The sequence below is a fragment of the Furipterus horrens genome, unplaced genomic scaffold, assembly GCF_987537825.1.
Source record: "Furipterus horrens unplaced genomic scaffold, mFurHor1.1.pri manual_scaffold_16, whole genome shotgun sequence".
Lineage (NCBI taxonomy): Eukaryota > Metazoa > Chordata > Mammalia > Chiroptera > Furipteridae > Furipterus > Furipterus horrens.
In genome coordinates this window covers 10,340,780-10,355,422 of record NW_028327186.1, presented here as the reverse complement: position 1 = coordinate 10,355,422, position 14,643 = coordinate 10,340,780, and the positions used below count along the sequence as shown (strand labels likewise).

The window sequence follows — 14,643 nt, the reverse complement described above, 5'->3', positions numbered from 1 at the left end:
GATAAGTCACCACCAGAGAGCAGTAGGCACACCCCTCACTAAAGGGCTCTCCCGTGCCAACCTGCCCCGATCCACAAGGAAAACTTTCCCCAACAACTGCTTGTCCTTAGTTCGGGCGGGTGAGAAAAGCAGACGTCTGGGAACTTATTATAGTTGGGCCTCCCACGGAGAAAAAAGTCCTTGGGGTGGCTGACAAGGCTGCACCTGGAGCACACAGGTCCCGTTCTTTTGGGGAAAGATGCTCCCCCGGCTCCCCAATACAGCCAAGGGAAGATACTTATTTCCAGCACCTAGTAGGACGCTCATCATTCCGTGCACGCCTCACAGTAATTCTGCAAGGTAGGCATTGTATCCTTCCTTTTACAGATGGGGAAACTGAGGCTCAGAGGGCCTCTCGCAGCTAGCACAAGAGAGTGCTAAGCTCTGCACTGCTTCTCCCACACGCTGTGAGGACAGACGGCCTCCTCCCCCCACCCCAGAGATGGAGCAGATGGAAGGAACCTCCTCCGGTGGCAGCAGGCAGTGGAGGGCCGGGCCAGGCCAGCCCCACACCCTGCAAGTCTCTGAGCCCCTCGTGTGTACCCAGTCTTTTCAGGTGTGCCGCCAAATTGTAGTGATTGCTTTACATGTGCCATGAGATTTGAAAAAAAAATAAAAAAGGTTGAAAATCGTTGTAATAGAGCAATGAGAGAAATAATGAGATCATAATAGCTTCCCTCCTGGGGCACTTACTTTACATTATAACTCTGTCGCTTTAAATATTTCCTTTCACCTTTCTGGGGTTGTTTTTCTCCCTGTGTGTTTTTATCTCTACAGGGAGGAGGCTGGACTAGACCAGTAGTACTTAGCCCTGGTTACACATTAGAAGCACTGGGAGACTTGAAATAACACCCCAAGCTACCCCCACCCCCAAAGATTCTAACTGAACCGGATGGAGGTAGAGGCTTCCACGTGAGTCAACTCTCTCCTGCTCTAGGACGCTGGTTTCTGTTTGCGGGGGATGGTGACAGTGAAGCTGTCCTTCCCCTTTGGAAGAGCAGCTGAGGTGTCTGGACAACTCCAGTTCTAGCTGGACAAGGAGTCTTCAGGTCTCAGGTCGGGAGATTTTTACTGACACAAAGAATAAGTGTCCTTGGTGGCTCTGGGGAAGGGGCAGGTCTTCTGGGGCCATTGTCTCTGCTCCCCAACAGCCGTTTGCCCATGGTCTCAATACGGCACTGATACCTGGTGGTCCCTGGAGGAAGCTATCCGCCTGTGGCAGCATTTCTGGGCACAGACAAGAGTGGCTTCTCCACCTGCCGCCCGGGAACTGCCAGCTTGCCCAGCTTCCTGGATCCAACCACAGCAACGTGCAAGAAGCTGTTACAGAGGAGTGAGCAGAAAGAAAATCAAGTTTATTACACACTTCCCGAGTGTCTGGCATGGCACTGGGGGCATTCATATTGAATCTTCCCCCAAACCCTTCCTGGTGTATTTTTGTAAGGCTCCCTTTTCCAGCTCAGAGAGGCTGAGTTGCGGGGCATCACACAGCTGATCGAGCGGCCCCTCTGCTTACTGCAGGGGCAGGGGCTGTGGTTCAGAGACGTGGCCCCCGAAATGCGGGGATAAGGCTGGGTGGTGCTTGCCTCACCCCGGCCCCTTCAGCTCTCTGACCCCTGCTAGCCTGAGGCCGAGGACCCTATTCTCGTGTTCCAGCCCCACTCCACTCCCACTGGCGGCTCTCCCTGGAATGGTGTCTGGGGGCCAGAACAATTCCACAGCCTGTGGCACTGGCCCTCCCTTTTCTGTCCCAGAGCCAAGCTGGGGCTGAAGCCAGTGAGGCGTGGCCCAGGCCTGCCTTATCAGGACTGCGCCGAGCCCAGAAACCCCTCACCTCGGTGCTGTGGAAATGGTCTGGAACACTGGGTCAGTTCAGTGACGTGGGAACCCAAGGACGAAAGGAAGGTCTCCAGGGAGGCAGCCCAGGCTCCTTGAGGAAGCCCAACAGGAGATGGAGCTGAGGCAGATGGGGTCCCTGACCACTAGGCTGTGCTGAACCCCCTGATAAAATGAAACTCCTTCAGTGAAGCCACTTACGCTGCAAAGAACCTGGTTCTGCCGTATGGACGGGGCTGTGCTGACCTATGACCAGCGCCACTGCTATCTGCCCGAGAGGGAGTAGCCTCACTTTTGAAGAAGGGGCTCAAACTCCCCTCCCTACACTCTGAGGACTTGTAGAGGATCCGAGAAGCCATAGGGTCCTGGACGGAAGGGAGGGAAGTAAGGGTGACCCCAGACAGTTAAGGTGGGGGAGCTGCAGCCTCCCCCTGGAGCCATGGCCAGAGCAGAGGAGGGGGGCTGGAGTGAATCTGGAGGCCCCATCCCCCTCAGAATTCACCTGCCCCCCTGCAGTTTCACAGCCTCAAGCTGAGCTAAGCCAGGGAGGCCTGAACCAGCTAACAGAAGCTACAAGGAAATATTTCTATCTCACTGAGAATTCTGGGGCTTCCAAGTGGTTCGGGAAGGGAGGGCTGGGAAATTGCTTTTGATTTATTTTTCAAAAGAGTAAGGTTAGGCCCTGGCCACGTAGCTCAGTTGATTGGAGTGTCGTCCCCATATACCAGGGTTGCAGGTTCGATCCCTGGTCAGCACACATACAAGAATCAACTGGTGAATGCATCGATAAGTGGAACAACAAACCGATGTTTCTCTCTCTCTCTCTCAAATCAACAAATTTTTTAAAGTTCCCAAATATTTATTAAAAAATCTGTAAGACCAGGTGAAAACCATTTTGTAAGATGAAACAGTTCTGGAGGTGGGTGGCAGTGACGGTGGCAGAACAATGAGAATGTACTTAATGCCACTGAAGTGTCCACTTTAAAATTGTTGACGTGGTAAATTTTATGTTACATATATTTTACTACCAAAAAAAAAAAAAAGGTCACATGTGGTTAGCTCAGGAAGCATGTCAGGTTTCCTCATGCTCCAACAGGTCTGCAGGCAGAGTCAGCGTTGCCTGGGATATATTCTTGCCAAATGTCAACCTAAACTTATTTTTTAGAAGGTTTTACTTATTTACTTTTTGAGAGAGGGGAAGGGAGGGAGAAAGAGAAGGAGAGAAACATCAATGATGGATCGATTGCCTCTTGCACACCCCCAACTGAGGACCTGGCTGGGAATCGAACTGGCAACCTTAAGGTTCACAAGCTGGTGCTCAATCCACTGAACCACACCAGTCAGGGAACTGGCCTAAATTGAATCGAACCTTTGGATCTGACTTCCAGTTTGCAGAAAATGCAGGGGTTAAGGAACAAGTTACGGGATGCCACAAGGTAATGCTCAGACATATCTAGATGGGACGGCAACAAGACACTTGCCTGAATTCTTCAAATCAATGTCAGCAAAAATGCAAAAATATATATATAACAAAACAGACCAGGAGGGATCTCTTCTAGGTTAAAGATACTTAAGACACAACAACCAGCCCTGATTAGTGTGGCTCAGTGGATTGAGCACCGGCCTGTGAACCGAGAAGTTGCCAGTCAATTCCCAGTCAGGGCACAGGCCTCGGTTGCGGACCAGGTCCCCAGCTGGGGGCGTGCAAGAGGCAACAGATCAATTTATCCCTCCCACACTGATATTTCTCTCCCTCTCTTTCTCCTTCCCTTTCTCTCTCTCTAAAAAAGCAAATAAATAAAATCTTAAAAAGAAAAAAAAAAAAAAAAAAGACACAACCACCAAATCCAATTCTTGGTCCTTGACTGGATTCCAGTTTGAACAATCCATCTAAAGAAGTCCTTTCGGGGGTAGTGAAAGAAATTTGAATAAAAACAAGATATTTGTTCATTTTCCTAAGTATTATTATATGTATTTAGAAAAATACATTTTGCAGTGATGCCTAGTGAAATACTTAAAGATGAAAATAGTTTATTAGCTTCTTTGCCTTTGTTACTGTAAAATAGCTAAGCAGATGAAAGACAGAAGAAACGAATATGGCAAATGTTTAAAGTGTTAAATCTGCATGAGGAATGCATTTGGATGTGGGTGTTTCTTATACTATCACTCAGTTCTTCTGTATGTTTGAAACTTTCCATAATAAAAAAAAAATTTTTTTTTATACATCAAGAATATTTGAGCAAACATTTTAACATCTGGAGATTTCACGTGAAGAAATCCAGATTTCTGACTTCTCTGGGACCTTCAGAGTGTCTGGCCACTGGGTCCGTATTTCCAAATGGAAACAGCTGTCACCAAGTAGTGGCTGTTCCTTCTGTCCCTCTGCTGTCCCCAGTGTGCCCTTCCCTCCGCTCACTTCTCTCACTAGTGTACCTTCCTGGCCCTTAGAAGAATTTGAGTTTGCCTAAAACTCACAGAAGAGTTGGTCGCATTAACCAAATCAGACAAATCAGAGCTGAACTTCTTCCAAGCCAGCCAAGCAGGTTCTTCCCTTGGACATATTTGAATATTAAAATCTCCTACGAGGACTACTTCTTTCCGGGTTCCCCCAGAGCTCAGTGAATAGGACGGCCTTGGTCCCAGGACCCCATGATTCTTTGATCCTCGAGATTCCCAGAGACTAAGTGCAGTGGATATGGGACAAAAAAAAAAAAGAGAAAGAGAGAGGGAGGAAAAGGAAAAGAAAACCGCAGCCATAAATAGATTCCGAATATTGGGCAAGAGCACTCAGAGTTCTCCACATCAATTAGTCAAATGACATGTCGCAGCCCTGTCCAAACAATGCTGACTCACCCTATGGATAACCCTGTGGGGATGAAACCCGAGTGCACCCTGGACCCCAGCCATTGCCCAGGGGCCCCGGCAGCCACAGTGAGCGGAGGCGAAGAGGACCATGCCTGCGGTCCGCTGCCTTTCAGCTCACCCAGCCCCGCCTCCTCCTTAACCCTCTGGGTCTGCCCCCATTCCTGCCTTCGGCGGGGACTTGAACCTGGCACCGAACTCTCCAGGCTCATCTGAGGGCAGTCCAGCAGCCAGCCATACCGCAGGAAACTCAGGCGGAGTCACCGGGTGACTTACATGCAGATACAAGGAGTCAACACTGATCTTAAGTGATACGTCCCAGGAAGTGAGCACTGTATGAAGAATCATGCGCATGTCAGCATGTCATTCCATAGCTCCACGAGGTAAGCACCACTTGTAATCATCATGTAAACGAGGTGCAGAGGGGGTAAGTGACGTGTCCAAAGCCTCGGCCACACGCTCCCTCCTGCCCAGTCACTCCAAAGGAACAGACACAGTGAGTTTATAAATGGTACCCCAATTCCTGGGTGGGCTTTGCACTCTGGGAAGGTGTGGAGGATAAGGACGTTTCTCTGAGCTTTCTGTGAACACACGAGGGAGCTTTTCTCACGATCCTCGAAGGCTCTTGGGGGCTTTCCAGGTGTTCAGTTCCCCGGACACACCCCCAGAAGCAGCCAAGGAGCCTGGCATCTCGGGAAGACCCCACTTGACTCTCCTCTGACCCCATGTGCAGCCTCGCTTGACCTCTTAGAGAGAAGTGCCCTTATCTGTAAATCAGAACTAACACCCGTGCGTGGAGTCGCGCGGAGGTTTCAATGAGATAATGCGTGGGGAGCGTGCTCCCCGTAATTGGCGCGTGTGCCATGTCTTCCCTACTGTCCACTGCCCACACGCCAGGGCGCAGGGTAGACGCAGAGCCTGCACGCTGCCTAGGTGTCTCCGAATCCCACAAGGGGACCAGGAAACCTCTGAAGACCAAGTTGCGGCGTGTTCAGGAGGCAGCACCGCCCTGGGACAAGCACCTGCCGGGCGTTAGCCAGCAGCTACTGAGCATCATAAATGACAAGTCAAAGTGGGAGAGGAAGACAAAACAAAGCCCCACCTGAAACACGGATAAGGACCCACAGGGTCCGAGGGGGGAAGACCCGATCCCCAGCTGCCGAGAGGACAGGGCAGCAAACTAGGCAGAGCTGAAATTGCCCTGCAGCCGCAGTCCTCAATGCTGAGGCTGGGTGCCAGGAATGGCTCACCCCCAAATCTCTGCACAGCCCCATTTTTTTATTCCTCACCCAAGGATATTTTTCCATTGCTTTTAGAGAGAGAGAGGAAGGGAGAGGCTGGGGGGCGGGATGTGTGCAGGGGGAGAGGTCAATTGGCTGCCGGGGAATGAACCTGCAATCCCAGTATGTGTCCTGACTGGGAATCGAACCTGCGGCCTTTTGGTCTATAGGACAACATTTCAACAACCTGAGCCACACCAGCCAAGTCATGCAGAGGCCCATTTTTAAACCTTCTTTACAACCACCTTTTCCTACTTTCTTAAAAAAGGTTATATTGCAAGATCATAATTACAGTTCTAAAATGTTTTATACATACAAAATTATATGAAACCAAACCATTTTTGAAAAGACTTCATTGATTTATTCTTAGCGAGAAGGGAGGGGAGGGAGGGAAACATGGATCACAGGGTGTGCCTCCCACACACCCACAGCTGGGGACCTGGCCCACATCCCAGGGAATGTGCCCTGACTGGGAATCAAACCAGTGACCTTACAGTTCCCAGGCTGATGGGTAAGCCACTGAGCCACACCAGCCAGGGCTAAAGAAAAGTGATAGAATTAATGCCTCTATACTCACCACACAGCTAAATAATAACATACGACCTACAAGCCACTGTGTGTCCCTCCCTGAAATAATAACTTCATTTTCGGCTAATGAATGAAGTTGCAACGTATGTCTGTATGCAGACTCAGCCACCTCGGCATGGGCAGCAGACAAGGGGGTGACGCCTGGCTGCTGTGCCAGTTCCTGTCTCCTGGTGACAGGCGTTTGGAATCGGGGTGGGAGGGTTTGGACGGCTCCATTTTTCTGAGCTTGTTATGGTCCGCTTTCCGAATGGTATAGGTGACTTCGGCTTGCGTGTGAATTATCATTGCTGTTATTGCTTTTATCATTTGTATAATCATCATCATTACTTTGGTTCTCCCCATGTCCTGCTCTTTGGGCAGAACAACATTCCACAGAGGGTGTGCATCTTAGTCTGCTTGGACTGCCGTCACAAAATACCACAGACTGGGGGGGGGGGGGTGCCAACAATGAAAATTTATGTCTCACAGCCCCGGAGTCTGGGAAGTCCAAGATCAAGGTGCAGGTCAAGCCCTGGCTGGTGTGGCTCAGTGGATTGAGCACCAGCCTGAGAACCAAAGGGTCACCAGTTCGATTCCCAGTCAGGGCACATGCCTGGGTTCCAGGCGTCTTGGGAAGCAGAGGGGTGATTGGGGGGTGGGGGGGTGGACAGGGAGCGTGGGCCAGGTGGCTCTGTGGTTTCACTTGGCTTGGCCCAGCCCTGCAGAATGCAGGAATGGAGGGAGGGAAGGAGCAAAGCCTGCGGGATGGAGCCGGCTGAGAGCCAAGGCCAGACAAAGCTCCCGCTGCCCCGTGCACTGTCCATGTGGGCCACACTGGACAAGGTCCTGCACCATGCTCTCCAAGGGGTCTGACTGGCAGGTTGGGCCAGTGGTCACTGGTGGTGACAGAGACTCGTCCTTGGCCAGGCCCTCTTCCCAGCCTGGTCTGAATCCACCCTCTCACTTCCATCTCTGCATTGGCTGCTTCTTCCCCTGCCTATTTCTGCTGGCTTGTCGTGCGTCCCCGTTCCTGTCCCCGTCCCCTTTCCTCCCTGCTCATCCCGGAATCTCAGCATGAAGGCCACCCCCTCCTCGCTGCTCCCCTCCCAGCCCGTGGGCCCTGCACTCACGCCTACTCGCCACGATGCCCCAGGGGGGCGTGCACTTGGCCTCACCCCCTCCCACCCCCAGTTCTGTGCAGAAGTCCAGAAGCTGGGAGGGCGCGTTCAGCACCGAATGCTGCCTCCACCATGCCCCAGCTCTGGGACTTGGAGCCGCGCGCTGAACCTCTAGGAGCTCCGCTTTCATCACCGGTGAGAGGGAGACACGGCTCTTTGAGAATTAAGTTAAGGATGTAGAGCGTGCAAGACATGGAGGCCACACCCAGGTGTGTGAGAAACATCACAGTTCCTTTCGGTGCCTTTTTTTTGTATCAGCTTAAGTCTGACTCTAGCAGGCTGGAGGGGAGACTCAATGTCAGTCCTGTTGTGTGGGTCTCTCCCTCTCCCTCTCTCCACACGCAGCAATCTCAGAAACTCTCACCGTGTCAAAGAACGAGAGAAAGGCCTTAAATCTTAATCCCACCCTGGACATCAGAGATCCGCGTGCTTCCATGTGTTGGGTCGGGTGGTGTAATGGTTAAGAGCGTGGTTTGGGGCCTGGCCCCACCTCCACCACGCACCGGCGGTGTGGCTGCGGGAAATCCACTTGACCTCTCTGATCCTCGGTTTTCTCGCTTTAACATGAGAACAATGACAGCGCCTGCCCCACAGATTGTTCTTAGGACTCCAGCTAATCCACCAAAAGCACTTACGTGGCACAGGCTGGATGGAAGCAGGAGGTCTGGCTTGGCAGAGGGCCGGCCCTGGCCTTTGCTGACTCAGCTTTCCGTCACGCCAGCTGTCTTGCCCCGTTTCTGGTTGATGACAAGAGCTTCATGGGAAACCTGTGGACGGGAACACCTCAGTCCGCCTCCTGGGTCTCCCCCTCCCTCCCACCATACCGCACGCTCCCAGCCAGCCCTTCTGATGCCACGTGCTTCTCAGGGACACCAGGCGGTGTCCCACAACCTAAGGCAATTCCGACACCGTCCACCTGGAGACAGTGTCAGATCCCACAGTGACTGTCCCCCACTTCAGACACCCATTGCAAGTAGGTCCCAGGTCGCCCACGTCTGACTTGGCGACCCATCGAGATGCCCATGACCTCCTCCCCTTCGGATCTGATTATTTGCTCCAGCAGCTCGCAGAACTTAGACACATACATTTACCAGGTTATTAAAGGATATGCTAAAGGGATACAGAGAACAGCCAAGTGAAGAGGAGCACAGGGTGAGGTCTGGGAGGGTCCCCATGGAGTTGGGGGGGGGGTCCCCCTCCTGGTGTGGTTGTGCTTGCCAACCTGGGAACTCTGAGGTCCATACTTTTGGGATTTTATGGAGGCTTCCTCGTGTAGGCACGATGAGTTATTACCTCCATTCCTAGCCCCCTTTCCCCGTTGGAGGCTGGGGTGGGGCTGAAGATTCCCGGCTTCTAGCCACGGCTCTGTCTTTCTGGTGACCAGCGCCATGCAGGGGACACCCAGAGTCTCCTCAACAGAGTCAAAGACGCTCCCTGTGCTCCCGGCACTGAGGCAGTCCCAGGGGCCCCAGGAGCTCGGCGCCGGGAACCAGGCGGAGACCAACAAATGTATTTTGTGTTATTTCACACCTTTTCCTTGCTGCTGGTGACCAAACGGGCCGCTGCGCCAGTCCGGGGATGCTCAGGCAGGGAGACTGCCTCAGGCACGCTCAGCCCCCACCCCCCGCACCCCCCCAGAGTAGAAAGTAGGACTTGAACTTGCATCTGCGGATTGCAAAGGCTTTGAAGGAGGCCACCAGCCACCCCTTGAGGGGGAGGGTCCTGCAGGTGTTGGGGGCATCGGGGGCACTGGAGCTCAGGTGGCCCGCTCAGGTCACCCTCACTATGACCCCTATCTGTCAGCTCAGGGCCCCTGCCGTGGGGAGAATGTTATTTATTCGCTGCCCGTGCCCCATGCCTCCGCCTCCCCTCCCCACCCCACTCTCCTCTCTCTTCCCCCCTCAGGTGGGTAGGTGGCTGGGAACAAAGTTAGCTGCCTTCCCTGCGATAGTCTCAGCTGGCTGCCTCCCCTCCCCCGTAGGTCTCCCTTATCAGTCTTTGAATCTCTGCTGCCATGCCCCCCCCACCCCCACCCACCCAAGGTCACCTCTTGAGGGTTCCCGTGCTTGCTCACTGCACAGCCCCCTTCTGCCTCGCCTGGGAGTCGGGGAGAGTTTTAAAGAGCCAGGTCCCTGCCTGGAGTGCCCCACTTCCCACCCCAGGGAACCCAGCCGGAGTGAAACGGTGAGGAAAAGGGCCCTGGGCTCCGAACCAGGAGACAGGGGTTCTGCACTTTGTACATTATAGAACCCCAGACTAGTCACGTCCTCTTTCTGGGCCTCAGTTTCCTCAACTGGGAAAAGAAGCGCCTGGGCCTGCCGTGACTGGTGTGGCTCAGTGGGTTGGGCTGGGCATCCTCTGCAAACCCAAAGGTCACCCGTTCCGTTCCCACTCTGGGCCAGGGCCCCGGTTGGGGTGTGAAAGAGGCGACTGCAGGTGTTCCCCTCCCTCCCTCTCTCCCTCCAAAAACAAATAAAAAAATCTTTACCCCAAAAACGTGACTAGACCAGACGCTCTGCAAGATCCTTTCCTGTTAGGAGTGTGGGGCTGCATGTGCCCTCTGCACCGTGGGGTTGGGTTTGCGACAGGTATACACACATAACATTTTTCTCTGCAGTAGAAAGACTGGTATCCCTGCCTGCCTCCCACCAGGAAGAAGTCCCATTGACGGTGGACCCAAGAGGGGGAAGAGAAGATCAAGATGAAACTGATCCCGGGGAGGGGAGACGGGGACACACGTGATAGCAGGAGGGGAAGGAATCCTGGGTTCAACTTGGACAGGGCACAGAATCCTGGGGCTTTTGAACTTGGGATGCCTGCGGGTGGTACTAGAAAGGCCCCAGGAGAGTCTGATGCACAGGGAAGGTTGTGAACCTCGGGTGGCCTGAGAGCGGCCACTCTCGCATCGCGCCGCGGGGCGTCCCCTGAAGAGCTCGTTCTAGGCAGGCAGCCCGGCCCCACACAGCTTTGCAGGCCCGGGGTCTGGGATAGGGCTTGTGTTATGTCCCCACGGCTGCCTCAGCCCCTCAGCACACACGCACTGGCGTAAGTAACACAAATCTACGACCTTACAGTTCTGGAGGTCAGCTTCACAACGTGCCACTGACCTGAGCAAATGACAGGGCCTGGCCCAGCGTTGTTATGGGCCAGCGGCTGGGTATAGAGGACACGATCAGCTGGGGACAGAGAGAAACGGTGTCAATGACGAGCACAGAAGCCAATGGTGAGGCAGGATGGCTGCTCCGGAGGGAGGGGGCAGGACATCGTGAGAGGGTAAGGGGGGCCTCGTTAGGTGGGAGTCAAGGAGGGTCTCTCTGAGGAGGGCCACTTGGACTGGCATCGGCCTCGCTGCTCAAAGTGGTCCCTGGGCCAGCAGCAATTCAGGCCCCTCTCCAGGCCTGCTGAGTTCGAACCTGCCACTCTACGAGGTCCCCGGGCATTCGTGTGCACGGTGACGTCCGAGAAGCCATGACTCTCAGGGGGAGGGCAGAGGTGTCAGGAGTGGGGAGCAACAAGCACACTCACTCCAGCACTCAGGGGTGCTCCTGACACCCTAGGAGCTCCTGCTGCCACCCGGCTCCCAGACCAGGAGAGACCCACTGCCCTGTGGCCCTCAGCAGGCCCAGGGTCACAGCTCTGGGGCCAGACAGCTTCAGTTCAGCAGCTGCCACCCAGAGGGAAGCACCCAAAACCGGAGCACTGCTGGGTCTGGCAGGACACTTGTCCTCTGATAGGCCAAGGCCTCTGTTTATGCATACACAGCTCCACTGGGGAGGGAGGCCAGTTATGGGGCAGCCGGTTCTGGGCACCCTGAAAACCCCTGGGAAGGCCGGAGCCTCACCAGCTACGGAGGGTGATGATGAGTCCTCCAGTCCCTTCAGCCGCAAAGAAGCCTTCCTGGTGGGAAGGTGGGTGGCATTCAGCTGTCACGCTAGGGTGACTATATGTCCCATTAGCCCGGGGCAGTCCTGTTTACACCTGCTGTCCTGGTGTAATTATTAATAATGCCCCCTCTCCCTCTGGTTTGGGTAATAAATTAAAGGGTCACCCTGCTTATAGCCCAGGTTTGATCCCCAGAACCAAAGGAAGGTGACTCAGAGAGATAACTGATCCAGAACTCTTGTCCTGCCTGCAGCTGATCCTGGGGGACCGTAGGCAAGGCCTCTCTGGCTGCCGTTGCCTCATCTCCACAGAAGGGGTTGGACCAGACGGGTCCCTTCTAGCCGGGGAGTTAATGAACTGTGAGCCGTGGATCCCCGGGGTCTCCGTACGTTGGTGGGGACATTGTTCCTTCCCTAGCAGCTTTGGCTCTATGGGCCCCACATTCTGCTAGTTCTTCCCCGCAAACCTGCTCTCTGTGCACTCACAGCCCTAGGCTGGTGTCCCTGACCGGCAGCCTGCCTTCTTCACCCTAGTGGGTCCCTTGTTTACCCTGCATGTCCTCCTCGTGTAAGGTTTGGGGCAGTAGCTTAATAACCTACAACTGCACCTCCTTGTGTCGTGATGGGATAACGATGTCAGTCTCGCAGGATTAGGGACAATGTTCATACAGCGCTTAGCTCCGGATCAGAGCTCACCAAGGTATTACCCTTAAGCCTCCCGTCACCACCTTAATGGGACTGCATGCTCCCCCTCCAGCTCAACGCCAACCACCTGCTGGAGGGCTCGGCCCAGGTCTTAAAAGAATTGTCTGAGAATGAAAGGAGGTGATTTACAAGCCCCAGAAGGTCACGCTCTGGAACACTCTGTCACTGGCAAGGTTCTCCGAAAGCTCTTATTCCCCGGCCCCACCTTCGAGACTGCAGGTTCCACCCGCCGTTGGGCTAATGCATGGGGTGAAGCAATATGGGCCCTTTAATCCCTTTGACAGAATCTCAGAGCTTCAGGAAACTTCATTCTCCCAACATCACGTTGTTAAATTAAACTTTCTTCCCTGCCCTCGCTGGCAGGGCTCAGTGGGCTGGGCATCGTCCTACACCCCGAAAGGTCATCAGTTCGATTCCTGGTCAGGGCACAGGCCTGGGCTGCGGGCCAGGTGCCCGGCTGGGGGCTTGCGAGAGGCGACCGATGGCTATTTCTCTCACACATCAGTGTTCCTCTCCTTCTCCTTCTCCCTCCCTTCCCCTTTCTCTAGAAATAGATAAATAAAATCTTTAAAACAAAACAAAACAAAACAAAACACCTCTTTTCCCCTCACTTGCTCCTTTAGCTTTGTGTTCGGGGGCTTTGGCCCAACAGAGAAAGCACCAGCTCTGCACTGTGACATTTATCCAGCTGCCTGTCCCCTCCAAGTGCCAGCTCCTCTCTTCAACCAGGGGATAACTGTGCCCCACGCACAGACGCAGGAGGGTTTCGTATGAGGCGGCATATGAAAAGGATTTGGGGTGGGAAATATAGGGAAGCAAGCAAGAGTTTCCAGTTTCCATTGCTGCGTAACAAATAACCCCTAAAGTCAGCATCTTAAGACAATCAGGTTTTTGCCCTGGCCGGGTGGCTCCATTGCCTGGAGCATTGTCTTTTACATCAGAAGGTTTTGGGTTCGATGCCCAGCCAGGAGGGTATGAGAGGCAACCAATCAGTGCATCTCTCTTATATTGATGTTTTCTCTCTGTCTCTCTCCCTCCTTCTCTCTCTAAAATCGATAAACATATTTTTAAAAATTAAAGGGAAATAAAAACAATGTTTGTTGTGCATGGTTGTGTGGGTGGGAAATTTGGGGAGGCTTACCTGGGCAGCTCTCGCTGGGGGTGCCCAGGCAGTTGTGGGGCGGGGACGCCATCACGTGAAGGCTGGACCGGGCTGGATGTCCCAGGTGACGTGCTCACTCGGCGGGCAGCGGATACCGGCTCCCGCCTGGGAGTTCCGTCCGGGACAGTCAACTAGACCATCTACAGGTACCTGTGCAATACCAGGGGCATTGAATCTCTTACATGGGGGCTGACCTCCCCACCAGAGCAAGCATCCCCAAGGAGCAGGCCAAAGCTGCGTGGCTTCTTAGGACACAGTTTTCAAAGCCACGTAACATCACCTCGGCCACACTCTATGTGGGGAAGCCTGCCAAGGTGCAAGAGCAGAAGACACTGAGCCACTCCTCCATGGAAGGAGGAGCTGGCATGTAGACTAGACTAGCATGGGGGGTGGAAGATACTGAGGTCATCTTGGGAAAATAGAATGCCCGCCCCCTGCCCCACAATCATATGTCAGTTGGGGCTTTTATCAGTTAGGATTCTTGCTCATGAACTACAGAGGCTGGCACTGGTGAGCGTAAGCAAAAATATTGGGACGGCCTCGTCACCAAGAGGTCACTGCCACCAGGCCAACAGGAGCCCCCAGTCTGGATGCAGTAACAGGAGAGACGTATTCATGTGAACGGTTTGCAGATCGAGGAAAGGAAGCCTCTAGAGGAAACTGAAAGTTTCTTGAGACAACGGGGAGTCCCACTTATACAGAGCCACTACCTGCCCTGGTTCCTGATTGGTCCATTTTTATACAAAAGAAGGACCCAATTTTGCAGTTTAATTGGTCCTAATAGCACTGTCCTGACGGTCAGTCTCGACCCCTGATTGGTCATGATGGAGTTACTCTGATGGGTCAGTAAGGATGCAAATGAAGATATAGGTGTGCAGCTCCAGTTGGAAGAGGCAGGTCTCAGACCACTGGTCAAAATACAATTCCAGGAACCCCTTTATAAGGGTCAGGTCAGACAGCAGGAATGCAGTGCTGGAGGCTTGGCACCCAGTGGGTGCCTTTTCCCACGGTGAAGCATGCATGAGAGGCTTCCGGTAAGCAAGAGCTATTAGGCTCTGATTATGAATTTGGGCCCCGTCGCCCACAAAGAGTCCTTTCTGAGAGGTATGTTCCTTCCATGGCCAACAGCCATT

General features: G+C 53.6%; 1 long non-coding RNA gene across 2 annotated transcripts; it reads right to left on the bottom strand.

The window, feature by feature from the left end:
- Positions 1–235: 235 nt before the first annotated feature.
- Positions 236–13,598, bottom strand: LOC149992081 (uncharacterized). 2 transcript variants are annotated; one of them, XR_016508435.1, is made up of 3 exons: positions 13,490–13,598; positions 8,398–8,529; positions 236–1,359 (listed from the first exon to the last, which is right to left on the bottom strand). It is a non-coding gene; the product is annotated as an uncharacterized LOC149992081 (long non-coding RNA). The 2 variants fall into 2 exon arrangements; XR_016508434.1 differs by lacking the exon at positions 13,490–13,598 and adding an exon at positions 10,870–10,927.
- Positions 13,599–14,643: the final 1,045 nt, after the last annotated feature.